General features: G+C 41.7%; 1 protein-coding gene and 33 non-coding genes across 34 annotated transcripts in view; all 34 read right to left on the minus strand.

The window, feature by feature from the left end:
• Nucleotides 1-17516, minus strand: part of nop9 (NOP9 nucleolar protein) — a 112671-nt gene that overhangs the window by 58570 nt on the left and 36585 nt on the right. The window lies entirely within an intron of this gene.
• Nucleotides 459-530, minus strand: trnah-gug (transfer RNA histidin (anticodon GUG)). Its single transcript has one exon. It is a non-coding gene; the product is annotated as a tRNA-His (tRNA).
• Nucleotides 1707-1779, minus strand: trnar-acg (transfer RNA arginine (anticodon ACG)). The gene has a single exon. It is a non-coding gene; the product is annotated as a tRNA-Arg (tRNA).
• Nucleotides 2423-2495, minus strand: trnar-acg (transfer RNA arginine (anticodon ACG)). The gene has a single exon. It is a non-coding gene; the product is annotated as a tRNA-Arg (tRNA).
• Nucleotides 3143-3215, minus strand: trnar-acg (transfer RNA arginine (anticodon ACG)). The gene has a single exon. It is a non-coding gene; the product is annotated as a tRNA-Arg (tRNA).
• trnar-acg (transfer RNA arginine (anticodon ACG)) lies at nucleotides 3864-3936 on the minus strand. The gene has a single exon. It is a non-coding gene; the product is annotated as a tRNA-Arg (tRNA).
• trnah-gug (transfer RNA histidin (anticodon GUG)) lies at nucleotides 4059-4130 on the minus strand. Its single transcript has one exon. It is a non-coding gene; the product is annotated as a tRNA-His (tRNA).
• Nucleotides 4586-4658, minus strand: trnar-acg (transfer RNA arginine (anticodon ACG)). Its single transcript has one exon. It is a non-coding gene; the product is annotated as a tRNA-Arg (tRNA).
• On the minus strand, nucleotides 4782-4853 carry trnah-gug (transfer RNA histidin (anticodon GUG)). Its single transcript has one exon. It is a non-coding gene; the product is annotated as a tRNA-His (tRNA).
• trnar-acg (transfer RNA arginine (anticodon ACG)) lies at nucleotides 5309-5381 on the minus strand. The gene has a single exon. It is a non-coding gene; the product is annotated as a tRNA-Arg (tRNA).
• trnah-gug (transfer RNA histidin (anticodon GUG)) lies at nucleotides 5498-5569 on the minus strand. Its single transcript has one exon. It is a non-coding gene; the product is annotated as a tRNA-His (tRNA).
• On the minus strand, nucleotides 6025-6097 carry trnar-acg (transfer RNA arginine (anticodon ACG)). Its single transcript has one exon. It is a non-coding gene; the product is annotated as a tRNA-Arg (tRNA).
• trnar-acg (transfer RNA arginine (anticodon ACG)) lies at nucleotides 6745-6817 on the minus strand. Its single transcript has one exon. It is a non-coding gene; the product is annotated as a tRNA-Arg (tRNA).
• trnar-acg (transfer RNA arginine (anticodon ACG)) lies at nucleotides 7466-7538 on the minus strand. Its single transcript has one exon. It is a non-coding gene; the product is annotated as a tRNA-Arg (tRNA).
• Nucleotides 7661-7732, minus strand: trnah-gug (transfer RNA histidin (anticodon GUG)). Its single transcript has one exon. It is a non-coding gene; the product is annotated as a tRNA-His (tRNA).
• Nucleotides 8188-8260, minus strand: trnar-acg (transfer RNA arginine (anticodon ACG)). The gene has a single exon. It is a non-coding gene; the product is annotated as a tRNA-Arg (tRNA).
• trnah-gug (transfer RNA histidin (anticodon GUG)) lies at nucleotides 8384-8455 on the minus strand. The gene has a single exon. It is a non-coding gene; the product is annotated as a tRNA-His (tRNA).
• On the minus strand, nucleotides 8911-8983 carry trnar-acg (transfer RNA arginine (anticodon ACG)). Its single transcript has one exon. It is a non-coding gene; the product is annotated as a tRNA-Arg (tRNA).
• Nucleotides 9100-9171, minus strand: trnah-gug (transfer RNA histidin (anticodon GUG)). The gene has a single exon. It is a non-coding gene; the product is annotated as a tRNA-His (tRNA).
• On the minus strand, nucleotides 9627-9699 carry trnar-acg (transfer RNA arginine (anticodon ACG)). The gene has a single exon. It is a non-coding gene; the product is annotated as a tRNA-Arg (tRNA).
• Nucleotides 10526-10597, minus strand: trnah-gug (transfer RNA histidin (anticodon GUG)). Its single transcript has one exon. It is a non-coding gene; the product is annotated as a tRNA-His (tRNA).
• Nucleotides 11053-11125, minus strand: trnar-acg (transfer RNA arginine (anticodon ACG)). Its single transcript has one exon. It is a non-coding gene; the product is annotated as a tRNA-Arg (tRNA).
• Nucleotides 11249-11320, minus strand: trnah-gug (transfer RNA histidin (anticodon GUG)). The gene has a single exon. It is a non-coding gene; the product is annotated as a tRNA-His (tRNA).
• trnar-acg (transfer RNA arginine (anticodon ACG)) lies at nucleotides 11775-11847 on the minus strand. The gene has a single exon. It is a non-coding gene; the product is annotated as a tRNA-Arg (tRNA).
• On the minus strand, nucleotides 11971-12042 carry trnah-gug (transfer RNA histidin (anticodon GUG)). The gene has a single exon. It is a non-coding gene; the product is annotated as a tRNA-His (tRNA).
• Nucleotides 12497-12569, minus strand: trnar-acg (transfer RNA arginine (anticodon ACG)). The gene has a single exon. It is a non-coding gene; the product is annotated as a tRNA-Arg (tRNA).
• trnah-gug (transfer RNA histidin (anticodon GUG)) lies at nucleotides 12693-12764 on the minus strand. The gene has a single exon. It is a non-coding gene; the product is annotated as a tRNA-His (tRNA).
• Nucleotides 13219-13291, minus strand: trnar-acg (transfer RNA arginine (anticodon ACG)). Its single transcript has one exon. It is a non-coding gene; the product is annotated as a tRNA-Arg (tRNA).
• trnar-acg (transfer RNA arginine (anticodon ACG)) lies at nucleotides 13940-14012 on the minus strand. The gene has a single exon. It is a non-coding gene; the product is annotated as a tRNA-Arg (tRNA).
• trnar-acg (transfer RNA arginine (anticodon ACG)) lies at nucleotides 14662-14734 on the minus strand. Its single transcript has one exon. It is a non-coding gene; the product is annotated as a tRNA-Arg (tRNA).
• On the minus strand, nucleotides 15377-15449 carry trnar-acg (transfer RNA arginine (anticodon ACG)). Its single transcript has one exon. It is a non-coding gene; the product is annotated as a tRNA-Arg (tRNA).
• On the minus strand, nucleotides 15572-15643 carry trnah-gug (transfer RNA histidin (anticodon GUG)). The gene has a single exon. It is a non-coding gene; the product is annotated as a tRNA-His (tRNA).
• Nucleotides 16099-16171, minus strand: trnar-acg (transfer RNA arginine (anticodon ACG)). The gene has a single exon. It is a non-coding gene; the product is annotated as a tRNA-Arg (tRNA).
• Nucleotides 16815-16887, minus strand: trnar-ucg (transfer RNA arginine (anticodon UCG)). The gene has a single exon. It is a non-coding gene; the product is annotated as a tRNA-Arg (tRNA).

Genomic DNA, 17516 nt, shown 5'->3' on the forward strand with positions numbered 1-17516 from the left:
GTGGAAATGCAGTTTTTTTAGCGCAGTCTGGACATTGCATCTACCTTTTACTGTTTTAGTAAGAACTTGATGTGGTAAAGTAAAATAAAACCTGGAACTAAATACTGCGCAAACTAGAAGTAACAGATACTTGAGGTGAGAAAACATTGGAAGTTACCATGTCCAACTTGACAATATTGCGTGAGGTTGCATTCCTAAGAAATATCAGGTGAACAGATGTAACATAGCAGTTTTAGATAAGGTTTACCATAAACAAAGAGAGTTGAGCTAGCCAGGAGTTGAACCTAGAATCTTCTGATCCGAAGTCAGACGCTTTATCCATTGCGCCACTAGCCCCTTAAAGCAAGGTGATCTTCTGTAAGCTACAGTGGCGGATTGTCACTGTCACGCAAAAGGAAGGCTTTTATGTCAATCAGCAGTAAAAAAGAAAAATGAAAAGATAAGCACAGTGTTGAGTTTGCCGTGACCCGGATTTGAACCGGGGTTGCTGCGACCACAACGCAGAGTACTAACCACTATACGATCACGGCCCACAAGGCTTTGCCCATCTAGTGGATACAATTGTCTATCTCTGATATTTGCTGCCATCGACCTGAGGAAACGTTCAGGCTGCTGATTCAGGACTACTATCAAACTATGTCAAATTAATGTCCTGGGAATAAAAGTGTCCTCCAGTGCGCCTTGAAACTGATACAATTCATTAATGTTGGACACCAATTCAGTGGAAATGCAGTTTTTTTTAGCGCAGCCTGGAGATTGCATCTACCTTTTACTGTTTTAGTAAGAACTTCATGTGGAAAAGTAAAAAACAAACTGGAACTAAATACTGCGCAAACTAGAAGTAACAGATACTTGAGGTGAGAAAACATTGGAAGCTACCATGTCCAACTTGACAATATTGCGTGAGTTTGCGTTCCTAAGAAATATCAGGTGAACAGATTTAACATAGCAGTTTTAGATCAGGTTTACCATAAACAAAGAGAGTTGAGCTAGCCAGGAGTTGAACCTAGAATCTTCTGATCCGTAGTCAGACGCTTTATCCATTGCGCCACTAGCCCTTTAAAGAAAGGTGATCTTCTGTAAGCTACAGTGGCGGATTGTCACTGTCACGCAAAGGGAAGGCTTTTATGTCAATCAGCAGTAAAAAAGAAAAATGAAAAGATAAGCACAGTGTTGAGTTTGCCTTGACCCGGATTTGAACCGGGGTTACTGCGACCACAACGCAGAGTACTAACCACTATACGATCACGGCCCACAAGGCTTTGCCCATCTAGTGGATACAATTGTCTATCTCTGATATTTGCTGCCATCGACCCGAGGAAACGTTCAGGCTGCTGATTCAGGACTACTATAAACTATGTCAAATGAATGTCCTGGGAATAAAAGTTTCCTCCAGTGCACCTTGAAACTGATACAATTCATTAATGTTGGACACCAATTCAGTGGAAATGCAGTTTTTTTTAGCGCAGCCTGGAGATTGCATCTACCTTTTACTGTTTTAGTAAGAACTTCATGTGGAAAAGTAAAAAAAAAACTGGAACTAAATACTGCGCAAACTAGAAGTAACAGATACTTGAGGTGAGAAAACATTGGAAGCTACCATGTCCAACTTGACAATATTGCGTGAGTTTGCGTTCCTAAGAAACATCAGGTGAACAGATGTAACATAGCAGTTTTAGATCAGGTTTACCATAAACAAAGAGAGTTGAGCTAGCCAGGAGTTGAACCTAGAATCTTCTGATCCGTAGTCAGACGCGTTATCCATTGCGCCACTAGCCCCTTATAGCAAGGTGATCTTCTGTAAGCTACAGTGGCGGATTGTCACTGTCACGCAAAAAAAAAGGCTTTTATGTCAATCAGCAATAAAAAAGAAAAGGTAAGCAGAGTGTTGAGTTTGCCGTGACCCGGATTTGAACCGGGTTTGCTGGGACCACAACGCAGAGTACTAACCACTATACGATCACGGCCCACAAGGCTTTGCCCATCTAGTGGATACAATTGTCTATCTCTGATATTTGCTGCCATCGACCTGAGGAAACGTTCAGGCTGCTGATTCAGGACTACTATCAAACTATGTCAAATTAATGTCCTGGGAATAAAAGTGTCCTCCAGTGCGCCTTGAAACTGATACAATTCATTAATGTTGGACACCAATTCAGTGGAAATGCAGTTTTTTTTAGCGCAGCCTGGAGATTGCATCTACCTTTTACTGTTTTAGTAAGAACTTCATGTGGAAAAGTAAAAAACAAACTGGAACTAAATACTGCGCAAACTAGAAGTAACAGATACTTGAGGTGAGAAAACATTGGAAGCTACCATGTCCAACTTGACAATATTGCGTGAGTTTGCGTTCCTAAGAAATATCAGGTGAACAGATGTAACATAGCAGTTTTAGATCAGGTTTACCATAAACAAAGAGAGTTGAGCTAGCCAGGAGTTGAACCTAGAATCTTCTGATCCGTAGTCAGACGCGTTATCCATTGCGCCACTAGCCCTTTAAAGAAAGATGATCTTCTGTAAGCTACAGTGGCGGATTGTCACTGTCACGCAAAGGGAAGGCTTTTATGTCAATCAGCAGTAAAAAAGAAAAAAGAAAAGGTAAGCAGAGTGTTGAGTTTGCCGTGACCCGGATTTGAACCCGGGTTGCCGCGACCACAACGCAGAGTACTAACCACTATACGATCACGGCCCACGAGGCTTTGCCCATCTAGTGGATACAATTGTCTATCTCTGATATTTGCTGCCATCGACCTGAGGAAACGTTCAGGCTGCTGATTCAGGACTACTATCAAACTATGTCAAATTAATGTCCTGGGAATAAAAGTGTCCTCCAGTGCGCCTTGAAACTGATACAATTCATTAATGTTGGACACCAATTCAGTGGAAATGCAGTTTTTTTTAGCGCAGCCTGGAGATTGCATCTACCTTTTACTGTTTTAGTAAGAACTTCATGTGGAAAAGTAAAAAAAAAACTGGAACTAAATACTGCGCAAACTAGAAGTAACAGATACTTGAGGTGAGAAAACATTGGAAGATACCATGTCCAACTTGACAATATTGCGTGAGTTTGCGTTCCTAAGAAATATCAGGTGAACAGATTTAACAGCAGTTTTAGATCAGGTTTACCATAAACAAAGAGAGTTGAGCTAGCCAGGAGTTGAACCTAGAATCTTCTGATCCGTAGTCAGACGCGTTATCCATTGCGCCACTAGCCCTTTAAAGCAAGGTGATCTTCTGTAAGCTACAGTGGCGGATTGTCACTGTCACGCAAAGGGAAGGCTTTTATGTCAATCAGCAGTAAAAAAGAAAAATGAAAAGATAAGCACAGTGTTGAGTTTGCCATGACCCGGATTTGAACCGGGGTTGCTTCGACCACAACGCAGAGTACTAACCACTATACGATCACGGCCCACAAGGCTTTGCCCATCTAGTGGATACAATTTTCTATCTCTGATATTTGCTGCCATCGACCCGAGGAAACGTTCAGGCTGCTGATTCAGGACTACTATAAACTATGTCAAATGAATGTCCTGGGAATAAAAGTTTCCTCCAGTGCGCCTTGAAACTGATACAATTCATTAATGTTGGACACCAATTCAGTGGAAATGTAGTTTTTTTTAGCGCAGCCTGGAGATTGCATCTACCTTTTACTGTTTTAGTAAGAACTTCATGTGGAAAAGTAAAAAACAAACTGGAACTAAATACTGCGCAAACTAGAAGTAACAGATACTTGAGGTGAGAAAACATTGGAAGCTACCATGTCCAACTTGACAATATTGCGTGAGTTTGCGTTCCTAAGAAATATCAGGTGAACAGATGTAACATAGCAGTTTTAGATCAGGTTTACCATAAACAAAGAGAGTTGAGCTAGCCAGGAGTTGAACCTAGAATCTTCTGATCCGTAGTCAGACGCGTTATCCATTGCGCCACTAGCCCTTTAAAGAAAGGTGATCATCTGTAAGCTACAGTGGCGGATTGTCACTGTCACGCAAAGGGAAGGCTTTTATGTCAATCAGCAGTAAAAAAGAAAAAAGAAAAGGTAAGCAGAGTGTTGAGTTTGCCGTGACCCGGATTTGAACCGGGGTTGCTGCGACCACAACGCAGAGTACTAACCACTATACGATCACGGCCCACAAGGCTTTGCCCATCTAGTGGATACAATTGTCTATCTCTGATATTTGCTGCCATCGACCTGAGGAAACGTTCAGGCTGCTGATTCAGGACTACTATCAAACTATGTCAAATTAATGTCCTGGGAATAAAAGTGTCCTCCAGTGCGCCTTGAAACTGATACAATTCATTAATGTTGGACACCAATTCAGTGGAAATGCAGTTTTTTTTAGCGCAGCCTGGAGATTGCATCTACCTTTTACTGTTTTAGTAAGAACTTCATGTGGAAAAGTAAAAAACAAACTGGAACTAAATACTGCGCAAACTAGAAGTAACAGATACTTGAGGTGAGAAAACATTGGAAGCTACCATGTCCAACTTGACAATATTGCGTGAGTTTGCGTTCCTAAGAAACATCAGGTGAACAGATGTAACATAGCAGTTTTAGATCAGGTTTACCATAAACAAAGAGAGTTGAGCTAGCCAGGAGTTGAACCTAGAATCTTCTGATCCGTAGTCAGACGCGTTATCCATTGCGCCACTAGCCCCTTATAGCAAGGTGATCTTCTGTAAGCTACAGTGGCGGATTGTCACTGTCACGCAAAAAAAAAGGCTTTTATGTCAATCAGCAGTAAAAAAGAAAAAAGAAAAGGTAAGCAGAGTGTTGAGTTTGCCGTGACCCGGATTTGAACCGGGGTTGCTGCGACCACAACGCAGAGTACTAACCACTATACGATCACGGCCCACAAGGCTTTGCCCATCTAGTGGATACAATTGTCTACCTCTAATATTTGCTGCCATCGACCCTTGGAAACGTTCAGGCTGCTGATTCAGGACTACTATCAAACTATGTCAAATGAATGTCCTGGGAATAAAAGCGTCCTCCAGTGCGCCTTGAAACTGATACAAATCATTAATGTTGGACACCAATTCAGTGGAAATGCAGTTTTTTTTAGCGCAGCCTGGAGATTGCATCTACCTTTTACTGTTTTAGTAAGAACTTCATGTGGAAAAGTAAAAAACAAACTGGAACTAAATACTGCGCAAACTAGAAGTAACAGATACTTGAGGTGAGAAAACATTGGAAGCTACCATGTCCAACTTGACAATATTGCGTGAGTTTGCGTTCCTAAGAAACATCAGGTGAACAGATGTAACATAGCAGTTTTAGATCAGGTTTACCATAAACAAAGAGAGTTGAGCTAGCCAGGAGTTGAACCTAGAATCTTCTGATCCGTAGTCAGACGCGTTATCCATTGCGCCACTAGCCCCTTATAGCAAGGTGATCTTCTGTAAGCTACAGTGGCGGATTGTCACTGTCACGCAAAAAAAAAGGCTTTTATGTCAATCAGCAGTAAAAAAGAAAAGGTAAGCAGAGTGTTGAGTTTGCCGTGACCCGGATTTGAACCGGGGTTGCTGCGACCACAACGCAGAGTACTAACCACTATACGATCACGGCCCACAAGGCTTTGCCCATCTAGTGGATACAATTGTCTACCTCTAATATTTGCTGCCATCGACCCTTGGAAACGTTCAGGCTGCTGATTCAGGACTACTATCAAACTATGTCAAATGAATGTCCTGGGAATAAAAGCGTCCTCCAGTGCGCCTTGAAACTGATACAAATCATTAATGTTGGACACCAATTCAGTGGAAATGCAGTTTTTTTTAGCGCAGCCTGGAGATTGCATCTACCTTTTACTGTTTTAGTAAGAACTTCATGTGGAAAAGTAAAAAAAAAACTGGAACTAAATACTGCGCAAACTAGAAGTAACAGATACTTGAGGTGAGAAAACATTGGAAGCTACCATGTCCAACTTGACAATATTGCGTGAGTTTGCGTTCCTAAGAAATATCAGGTGAACAGATGTAACATAGCAGTTTTAGATCAGGTTTACCATAAACAAAGAGAGTTGAGCTAGCCAGGAGTTGAACCTAGAATCTTCTGATCCGTAGTCAGACGCGTTATCCATTGCGCCACTAGCCCTTTAAAGAAAGATGATCTTCTGTAAGCTACAGTGGCGGATTGTCACTGTCACGCAAAGGGAAGGCTTTTATGTCAATCAGCAGTAAAAAAGAAAAAAGAAAAGGTAAGCAGAGTGTTGAGTTTGCCGTGACCCGGATTTGAACCCGGGTTGCTGCGACCACAACGCAGAGTACTAACCACTATACGATCACGGCCCACGAGGCTTTGCCCATCTAGTGGATACAATTGTCTATCTCTGATATTTGCTGCCATCGACCTGAGGAAACGTTCAGGCTGCTGATTCAGGACTACTATCAAACTATGTCAAATTAATGTCCTGGGAATAAAAGTGTCCTCCAGTGCGCCTTGAAACTGATACAATTCATTAATGTTGGACACCAATTCAGTGGAAATGCAGTTTTTTTTAGCGCAGCCTGGAGATTGCATCTACCTTTTACTGTTTTAGTAAGAACTTCATGTGGAAAAGTAAAAAAAAAACTGGAACTAAATACTGCGCAAACTAGAAGTAACAGATACTTGAGGTGAGAAAACATTGGAAGATACCATGTCCAACTTGACAATATTGCGTGAGTTTGCGTTCCTAAGAAATATCAGGTGAACAGATTTAACAGCAGTTTTAGATCAGGTTTACCATAAACAAAGAGAGTTGAGCTAGCCAGGAGTTGAACCTAGAATCTTCTGATCCGTAGTCAGACGCGTTATCCATTGCGCCACTAGCCCTTTAAAGCAAGGTGATCTTCTGTAAGCTACAGTGGCGGATTGTCACTGTCACGCAAAGGGAAGGCTTTTATGTCAATCAGCAGTAAAAAAGAAAAATGAAAAGATAAGCACAGTGTTGAGTTTGCCATGACCCGGATTTGAACCGGGGTTGCTTCGACCACAACGCAGAGTACTAACCACTATACGATCACGGCCCACAAGGCTTTGCCCATCTAGTGGATCCAATTTTCTATCTCTGATATTTGCTGCCATCGACCCGAGGAAACGTTCAGGCTGCTGATTCAGGACTACTATAAACTATGTCAAATGAATGTCCTGGGAATAAAAGTTTCCTCCAGTGCGCCTTGAAACTGATACAATTCATTAATGTTGGACACCAATTCAGTGGAAATGTAGTTTTTTTTAGCGCAGCCTGGAGATTGCATCTACCTTTTACTGTTTTAGTAAGAACTTCATGTGGAAAAGTAAAAAACAAACTGGAACTAAATACTGCGCAAACTAGAAGTAACAGATACTTGAGGTGAGAAAACATTGGAAGCTACCATGTCCAACTTGACAATATTGCGTGAGTTTGCGTTCCTAAGAAATATCAGGTGAACAGATGTAACATAGCAGTTTTAGATCAGGTTTACCATAAACAAAGAGAGTTGAGCTAGCCAGGAGTTGAACCTAGAATCTTCTGATCCGTAGTCAGACGCGTTATCCATTGCGCCACTAGCCCTTTAAAGAAAGGTGATCATCTGTAAGCTACAGTGGCGGATTGTCACTGTCACGCAAAGGGAAGGCTTTTATGTCAATCAGCAGTAAAAAAGAAAAAAGAAAAGGTAAGCAGAGTGTTGAGTTTGCCGTGACCCGGATTTGAACCGGGGTTGCTGCGACCACAACGCAGAGTACTAACCACTATACGATCACGGCCCACAAGGCTTTGCCCATCTAGTGGATACAATTGTCTATCTCTGATATTTGCTGCCATCGACCTGAGGAAACGTTCAGGCTGCTGATTCAGGACTACTATCAAACTATGTCAAATTAATGTCCTGGGAATAAAAGTGTCCTCCAGTGCGCCTTGAAACTGATACAATTCATTAATGTTGGACACCAATTCAGTGGAAATGCAGTTTTTTTTAGCGCAGCCTGGAGATTGCATCTACCTTTTACTGTTTTAGTAAGAACTTCATGTGGAAAAGTAAAAAACAAACTGGAACTAAATACTGCGCAAACTAGAAGTAACAGATACTTGAGGTGAGAAAACATTGGAAGCTACCATGTCCAACTTGACAATATTGCGTGAGTTTGCGTTCCTAAGAAACATCAGGTGAACAGATGTAACATAGCAGTTTTAGATCAGGTTTACCATAAACAAAGAGAGTTGAGCTAGCCAGGAGTTGAACCTAGAATCTTCTGATCCGTAGTCAGACGCGTTATCCATTGCGCCACTAGCCCCTTATAGCAAGGTGATCTTCTGTAAGCTACAGTGGCGGATTGTCACTGTCACGCAAAAAAAAAGGCTTTTATGTCAATCAGCAGTAAAAAAGAAAAAAGAAAAGGTAAGCAGAGTGTTGAGTTTGCCGTGACCCGGATTTGAACCGGGGTTGCTGCGACCACAACGCAGAGTACTAACCACTATACGATCACGGCCCACAAGGCTTTGCCCATCTAGTGGATACAATTGTCTACCTCTAATATTTGCTGCCATCGACCCTTGGAAACGTTCAGGCTGCTGATTCAGGACTACTATCAAACTATGTCAAATGAATGTCCTGGGAATAAAAGCGTCCTCCAGTGCGCCTTGAAACTGATACAAATCATTAATGTTGGACACCAATTCAGTGGAAATGCAGTTTTTTTTAGCGCAGCCTGGAGATTGCATCTACCTTTTACTGTTTTAGTAAGAACTTCATGTGGAAAAGTAAAAAACAAACTGGAACTAAATACTGCGCAAACTAGAAGTAACAGATACTTGAGGTGAGAAAACATTGGAAGCTACCATGTCCAACTTGACAATATTGCGTGAGTTTGCGTTCCTAAGAAACATCAGGTGAACAGATGTAACATAGCAGTTTTAGATCAGGTTTACCATAAACAAAGAGAGTTGAGCTAGCCAGGAGTTGAACCTAGAATCTTCTGATCCGTAGTCAGACGCGTTATCCATTGCGCCACTAGCCCCTTATAGCAAGGTGATCTTCTGTAAGCTACAGTGGCGGATTGTCACTGTCACGCAAAAAAAAAGGCTTTTATGTCAATCAGCAGTAAAAAAGAAAAGGTAAGCAGAGTGTTGAGTTTGCCGTGACCCGGATTTGAACCGGGGTTGCTGCGACCACAACGCAGAGTACTAACCACTATACGATCACGGCCCACAAGGCTTTGCCCATCTAGTGGATACAATTGTCTACCTCTAATATTTGCTGCCATCGACCCTTGGAAACGTTCAGGCTGCTGATTCAGGACTACTATCAAACTATGTCAAATGAATGTCCTGGGAATAAAAGCGTCCTCCAGTGCGCCTTGAAACTGATACAAATCATTAATGTTGGACACCAATTCAGTGGAAATGCAGTTTTTTTTAGCGCAGCCTGGAGATTGCATCTACCTTTTACTGTTTTAGTAAGAACTTCATGTGGAAAAGTAAAAAAAAAACTGGAACTAAATACTGCGCAAACTAGAAGTAACAGATACTTGAGGTGAGAAAACATTGGAAGCTACCATGTCCAACTTGACAATATTGCGTGAGTTTGCGTTCCTAAGAAATATCAGGTGAACAGATGTAACATAGCAGTTTTAGATCAGGTTTACCATAAACAAAGAGAGTTGAGCTAGCCAGGAGTTGAACCTAGAATCTTCTGATCCGTAGTCAGACGCGTTATCCATTGCGCCACTAGCCCTTTAAAGCAAGGTGATCTTCTGTAAGCTACAGTGGCGGATTGTCACTGTCACGCAAAGGGAAGGCTTTTATGTCAATCAGCAGTAAAAAAGAAAAATGAAAAGATAAGCACAGTGTTGAGTTTGCCGTGACCCGGATTTGAACCGGGGTTGCTTCGACCACAACGCAGAGTACTAACCACTATACGATCACCGCCCACAAGGCTTTGCCCATCTAGTGGATACAATTGTCTATCTCTGATATTTGCTGCCATCGACCCGAGGAAACGTTCAGGCTGCTGATTCAGGACTACTATAAACTATGTCAAATGAATGTCCTGGGAATAAAAGTTTCCTCCAGTGCGCCTTGAAACTGATACAATTCATTAATGTTGGACACCAATTCAGTGGAAATGTAGTTTTTTTTAGCGCAGCCTGGAGATTGCATCTACCTTTTACTGTTTTAGTAAGAACTTCATGTGGAAAAGTAAAAAACAAACTGGAACTAAATACTGCGCAAACTAGAAGTAACAGATACTTGAGGTGAGAAAACATTGGAAGCTACCATGTCCAACTTGACAATATTGCGTGAGTTTGCGTTCCTAAGAAATATCAGGTGAACAGATGTAACATAGCAGTTTTAGATCAGGTTTACCATAAACAAAGAGAGTTGAGCTAGAATCTTCTGATCCGTAGTCAGACGCGTTATCCATTGCGCCACTAGCCCTTTAAAGAAAGGTGATCTTCTGTAAGCTACAGTGGCGGATTATCACTGTCACGCAAAGGGAAGGCTTTTATGTCAATCAGCAGTAAAAAAGAAAAAAGTAAAGGTAAGCAGAGTGTTGAGTTTGCCGTGACCCGGATTTGAACCGGGGTTGCTGCGACCACAACGCAGAGTACTAACCACTATACGATCACGGCCCACAAGGCTTTGCCCATCTAGTGGATACAATTGTCTATCTCTGATATTTGCTGCCATCGACCTGAGGAAACGTTCAGGCTGCTGATTCAGGACTACTATCAAACTATGTCAAATTAATGTCCTGGGAATAAAAGTGTCCTCCAGTGCGCCTTGAAACTGATACAATTCATTAATGTTGGACACCAATTCAGTGGAAATGCAGTTTTTTTTAGCGCAGCCTGGAGATTGCATCTACCTTTTACTGTTTTAGTAAGAACTTCATGTGGAAAAGTAAAAAACAAACTGGAACTAAATACTGCGCAAACTAGAAGTAACAGATACTTGAGGTGAGAAAACATTGGAAGCTACCATGTCCAACTTGACAATATTGCGTGAGTTTGCGTTCCTAAGAAATATCAGGTGAACAGATTTAACATAGCAGTTTTAGATCAGGTTTACCATAAACAAAGAGAGTTGAGCTAGCCAGGAGTTGAACCTAAAATCTTCTGATCCGTAGTCAGACGCGTTATCCATTGCGCCACTAGCCCTTTAAAGCAAGGTGATCTTCTGTAAGCTACAGTGGCGGATTGTCACTGTCACGCAAAGGGAAGGCTTTTATGTCAATCAGCAGGTAAAAAAGAAAAATGAAAAGATAAGCACAGTGTTGAGTTTGCCGTGACCCGGATTTGAACCGGGGTTGCTGCGACCACAACGCAGAGTACTAACCACTATACGATCACGGCCCACACGGCTTTGCCCATCTATTGGATACAATTGTCTACCTCTAATATTTGCTGCCATCGACCCTTGGAAACGTTCAGGCTGCTGATTCAGGACTACTATCAAACTATGTCAAATGAATGTCCTGGGAATAAAAGTGTCCTCCAGTGCGCCTTGAAACTGATACAAATCATTAATGTTGGACACCAATTCAGTGGAAATGCAGTTTTTTTAGCGCAGCCTGGAGATTGCATCTACCTTTTACTGTTTTAGTAAGAACTTCATGTGGAAAAGTAAAAAACAAACTGGAACTAAATACTGCGCAAACTAGAAGTAACAGATACTTGAGGTGAGAAAACATTGGAAGCTACCATGTCCAACTTAACAATATTGCGTGAGTTTGCGTTCCTAAGAAATATCAGGTGAACAGATGTAACATAGCAGTTTTCGATCAGGTTTACCATAAACAAAGAGAGTTGAGCTAGCCAGGAGTTGAACCTAGAATCTTCTGATCCGTAGTCAGACGCGTTATCCATTGCGCCACTAGCCCTTTAAAGCAAGGTGATCTTCTGTAAGCTACAGTGGCGGATTGTCACTGTCACGCAAAGGGAAGGCTTTTATGTCAATCAGCAGGTAAAAAAGAAAAATGAAAAGATAAGCACAGTGTTGAGTTTGCCGTGACCCGGATTTGAACCGGGGTTGCTGCGACCACAACGCAGAGTACTAACCACTATACGATCACGGCCCACAAGGCTTTGCCCATCTATTGGATACAATTGTCTACCTCTAATATTTGCTGCCATCGACCCTTGGAAACGTTCAGGCTGCTGATTCAGGACTACTATCAAACTATGTCAAATGAATGTCCTGGGAATAAAAGTGTCCTCCAGTGCGCCTTGAAACTGATACAAATCATTAATGTTGGACACCAATTCAGTGGAAATGCAGTTTTTTTAGCGCAGCCTGGAGATTGCATCTACCTTTTACTGTTTTAGTAAGAACTTCATGTGGAAAAGTAAAAAACAAACTGGAACTAAATACTGCGCAAACTAGAAGTAACAGATACTTGAGGTGAGAAAACATTGGAAGCTACCATGTCCAACTTAACAATATTGCGTGAGTTTGCGTTCCTAAGAAATATCAGGTGAACAGATGTAACATAGCAGTTTTCGATCAGGTTTACCATAAACAAAGAGAGTTGAGCTAGCCAGGAGTTGAACCTAGAATCTTCTGATCCGTAGTCAGACGCGTTATCCATTGCGCCACTAGCCCTTTAAAGCAAGGTGATCTTCTGTAAGCTACAGTGGCGGATTGTCACTGTCACGCAAAGGGAAGGCTTTTATGTCAATCAGCAGGTAAAAAAGAAAAATGAAAAGATAAGCACAGTGTTGAGTTTGCCGTGACCCGGATTTGAACCGGGGTTGCTGCGACCACAACGCAGAGTACTAACCACTATACGATCACGGCCCACAAGGCTTTGCCCATCTATTGGATACAATTGTCTACCTCTAATATTTGCTGCCATCGACCCTTGGAAACGTTCAGGCTGCTGATTCAGGACTACTATCAAACTATGTCAAATGAATGTCCTGGGAATAAAAGTGTCCTCCAGTGCGCCTTGAAACTGATACAAATCATTAATGTTGGACACCAATTCAGTGAAAATGCAGTTTTTTTAGCGCAGCCTGGAGATTGCATCTACCTTTTACTGTTTTAGTAAGAACTTCATGTGGAAAAGTAAAAAACAAACTGGAACTAAATACTGCGCAAACTAGAAGTAACAGATACTTGAGGTGAGAAAACATTGGAAGCTACCATGTCCAACTTAACAATATTGCGTGAGTTTGCGTTCCTAAGAAATATCAGGTGAACAGATGTAACATAGCAGTTTTCGATCAGGTTTACCATAAACAAAGAGAGTTGAGCTAGCCAGGAGTTGAACCTAGAATCTTCTGATCCGTAGTCAGACGCGTTATCCATTGCGCCACTAGCCCTTTAAAGCAAGATGATCTTCTGTAAGCTACAGTGGCGGATTGTCACTGTCACGCAAAGGGAAGGCTTTTATGTCAATCAGCAGTAAAAAAGAAAAAGGAAAAGGTAAGCAGAGTGTTGAGTTTGCCGTGACCCGGATTTGAACCGGGGTTGCTGCAACCACAACGCAGAGTACTAACCACTATACGATCACGGCCCACAAGGCTTTGCCCATCTAGTGGATACAATTGTCTATCTCTGATATTTGCTGCCATCGACCTGAGGAAACGTTCAGGCTGCTGATTCAGGACTACTATCAAACTATGTCAAATTAATGTCCTGGGAATAAAAGTGTCCTCCAGTGCGCCTTGAAACTGATACAATTCATTAATGTTGGACACCAATTCAGTGGAAATGCAGTTTTTTTAGCGCAGCCTGGAGATTGCATCTACCTTTTACTGTTTTAGTAAGAACTTCATGTGGAAAAGTAAAAAACAAACTGGAACTAAATACTGCGCAAACTAGAAGTAACAGATACTTGAGGTGAGAAAACATTGGAAGCTACCATGTCCAACTTAACAATATTGCGTGAGTTTGCGTTCCTAAGAAATATCAGGTGAACAGATGTAACATAGCAGTTTTCGATCAGGTTTACCATAAACAAAGAGAGTTGAGCTAGCCAGGAGTTGAACCTAGAATCTTCTGATCCGTAGTCAGACGCGTTATCCATTGCGCCACTAGCCCTTTAAAGCAAGGTGATCTTCTGTAAGCTACAGTGGCGGATTGTCACTGTCACGCAAAGGGAAGGCTTTTATGTCAATCAGCAGTAAAAAAGAAAAAGGAAAAGGTAAGCAGAGTGTTGAGTTTGCCGTGACCCGGATTTGAACCGGGGTTGCTGCAACCACAACGCAGAGTACTAACCACTATACGATCACGGCCCACAAGGCTTTGCCCATCTAGTGGATACAATTGTCTATCTCTGATATTTGCTGCCATCGACCTGAGGAAACGTTCAGGCTGCTGATTCAGGACTACTATCAAACTATGTCAAATTAATGTCCTGGGAATAAAAGTGTCCTCCAGTGCGCCTTGAAACTGATACAATTCATTAATGTTGGACACCAATTCAGTGGAAATGCAGTTTTTTTTAGCGCAGCCTGGAGATTGCATCTACCTTTTACTGTTTTAGTAAGAACTTCATGTGGAAAAGTAAAAAAAAAACTGGAACTAAATACTGCGCAAACTAGAAGTAACAGATACTTGAGGTGAGAAAACATTGGAAGCTACCATGTCCAACTTGACAATATTGCGTGAGTTTGCGTTCCTAAGAAATATCAGGTGAACAGATGTAACATAGCAGTTTTAGATCAGGTTTACCATAAACAAAGAGAGTTGAGCTAGCCAGGAGTTGAACATGGAATCTTCTGATCCGTAGTCAGACGCGTTATCCATTGCGCCACTAGCCCTTTAAAGAAAGGTGATCTTCTGTAAGCTACAGTGGCGGATTGTCACTGTCACGCAAAGGGAAGGCTTTTATGTCAATCAGCAGTAAAAAAGAAAAAGTAAGCAGAGCGTTGAGTTTGCCGTGACCAGGATTTGAACCGGGGTTGCTGCGACCACAATGCAGAGTACTAACCACTATACGATCACGGCCCACAAGGCTTTGCCCATCTAGTGGATACAATTGTCTACCTCTAATATTTGCTGCCATCGACCTGAGGAAACGTTCAGGCTGCTGATTCAGGACTACTATCAAACTATGTCAAATGAATGTCCTGGGAATAAAAGTGTCCTCCAGTGCGCCTTGAAACTGATACAAATCATTAATGTTGGACACCAATTCAGTGGAAATGCAGTTTTTTTTAGCGCAGCCTGGAGATTGCATCTACCTTTTACTGTTTTAGTAAGAACTTCATGTGGAAAAGTAAAAAACAAACTGGAACTAAATACTGCGCAAACTAGAAGTAACAGATACTTGAGGTGAGAAAACATTGGAAGCTACCATGTCCAACTTGACAATATTGCGTGAGTTTGCGTTCCTAAGAAATATCAGGTGAACAGATGTAACATAGCAGTTTTAGATCAGGTTTACCATAAACAAAGAAAGTTGAGCTAGCCAGGAGTTGAACCTAGAATCTTCTAATCCGTAGTCAGACGCGTTATCCATTGCGCCACTAGCCCTTTAAAGAAAGGTGATCTTCTGTAAGCTACAGTGGCGGATTGTCACTGTCACGCAAAGGGAAGGCTTTTATGTCAATCAGCAGTAAAAAAGAAAAAAGAAAAGGTAAGCAGAGTGTTGAGTTTGCCGTGACCCGGATTTGAACCGGGGTTGCTGCGACCACAACGCAGAGTACTAACCACTATACGATCACGGCCCACAAGGCTTTGCCCATCTAGTGGATACAATTGTCTATCTCTGATATTTGCTGCCATCGACCTGAGGAAACGTTCAGGCTGCTGATTCAGGACTACTATCAAACTATGTCAAATTAATGTCCTGGGAATAAAAGTGTCCTCCAGTGCGCCTTGAAACTGATACAATTCATTAATGTTGGACATCAATTCAGTGGAAATGCAGTTTTTTTTAGCGCAGCCTGGAGATTGCATCTACCTTTTACTGTTTTAGTAAGAACCTTATGTGGAAAAGTAAAAAAAAAACTGGAACTAAATACTGTGCAAACTAGAAGTAACAGATACTTGAGGTGAGAAAACATTGGAAGCTACCATGTCCAACTTGACAATATTGCGTGAGTTTGCGTTCCTAAGAAATATCAGGTGAACAGATGTAACATAGCAGTTTTAGATCAGGTTTACCATAAACAAAGAGAGTTGAGCTAGCCAGGAGTTGAACCTAGAATCTTCTGATCCGTAGTCAGACGCGTTATCCATTGCGCCACTAGCCCTTTAAAGAAAGGTGATCTTCTGTAAGCTACAGTGGCGGATTGTCACTGTCACGCAAAGGGAAGGCTTTTATGTCAATCAGCAGTAAAAAAAATAAAAATAAGCAGAGTGCTAAGTTTGCAGTGACCCGGATTTTGAACCGGGGTCGCTGCCACCACAACGCCGAGCACTAACCACTATACAATCAGGGACCACAAGGCTTTGCCCATCTAGTGGATAAAATTGTCTATCTCTGATATTTGCTGCCATCGACCCGAGGAATCGTTCAGGCTGCTGATTCAGGACTACTATCATACTATGTCAAATTAATGTCCTGGGAATAAAAGTGTCCTCCAGTGCGCCTTGAAACTGATACAATTCATTAATGTTGGACACCAATTCAGTGGAAATGCAGTTTTTTTAGCGCAGTCTGGAGATTGCATCTACCTTTTACTGTTTTAGTAAGAACTTCATGTGGAAAAGTCAAAAAAAACCTGGAACTAAATACTGCGCAAACTAGAAGTAACAGATACTTGAGGTGAGAAAACATTGGAAGTTACCATGTCCAACTTGACAATATTGCGTGAGGTTGCGTTCCTAAGAATTATCAGGTGAACAGATGTAACATAGCAGTTTTAGATCAGGTTTACCATAAACAAAGAGAGTTGAGCTAGCCAGGAGTTGAACCTAGAATCTTCTGATCCGAAGTCAGACGCGTTATCCATTGCGCCACTAGCCCCTTAAAGCAAGGTGATCTTCTGTAAGCTACAGTGGCGGATTGTCACTGTCACGCAAAAAAAAGGCTTTTATGTCAATCAGCAGTAAAAAAAATAAAAATAAGCAGAGTGCTAAGTTTGCAGTGACCCGGATTTGAACCGGGGTCGCTGCCACCACAACGCAGAGTACTAACCACTATACAATCAGGGACCACAAGGCTTTGCCCATCTAGTGGATAAAATTGTCTATCTCTGATATTTGCTACCATCGACCCGAGGAATTGTTCAGGCTGCTGATTCAGGACTACTATCAAACTATGTCAAATTAATGTCCTGGGAATAAAAGTGTCCTCCAGTGCGCCTTGAAACTGATACAATTCCTTAATGTTGGACACCAATTCAGTGGAAATGCAGTTTTTTTTAGCGCAGCTTGGAGATTGCATCTACCTTTTACTGTTTTAGTAAGAACTTCATGTGGAAAAGTAAAAAACAAACTGGAACTAAATACTGCGCAAACTAGAAGTAACAGATACTTGAGGTGAGAAAACATTGGAAGCTACCATGTCCAACTTGACAATATTGCGTGAGTTTGCGTTCCTAAGAAATATCAGGTGAACAGATTTAACATAGCAGTTTTAGATCAGGTTTACCA

This window comes from Leptonotus elevatus, chromosome 1 (genome assembly GCF_054856555.1).
Source record: "Leptonotus elevatus isolate MCC_2025b chromosome 1, RoL_Lele_1.0, whole genome shotgun sequence".
Classification (NCBI taxonomy): domain Eukaryota; kingdom Metazoa; phylum Chordata; class Actinopteri; order Syngnathiformes; family Syngnathidae; genus Leptonotus; species Leptonotus elevatus.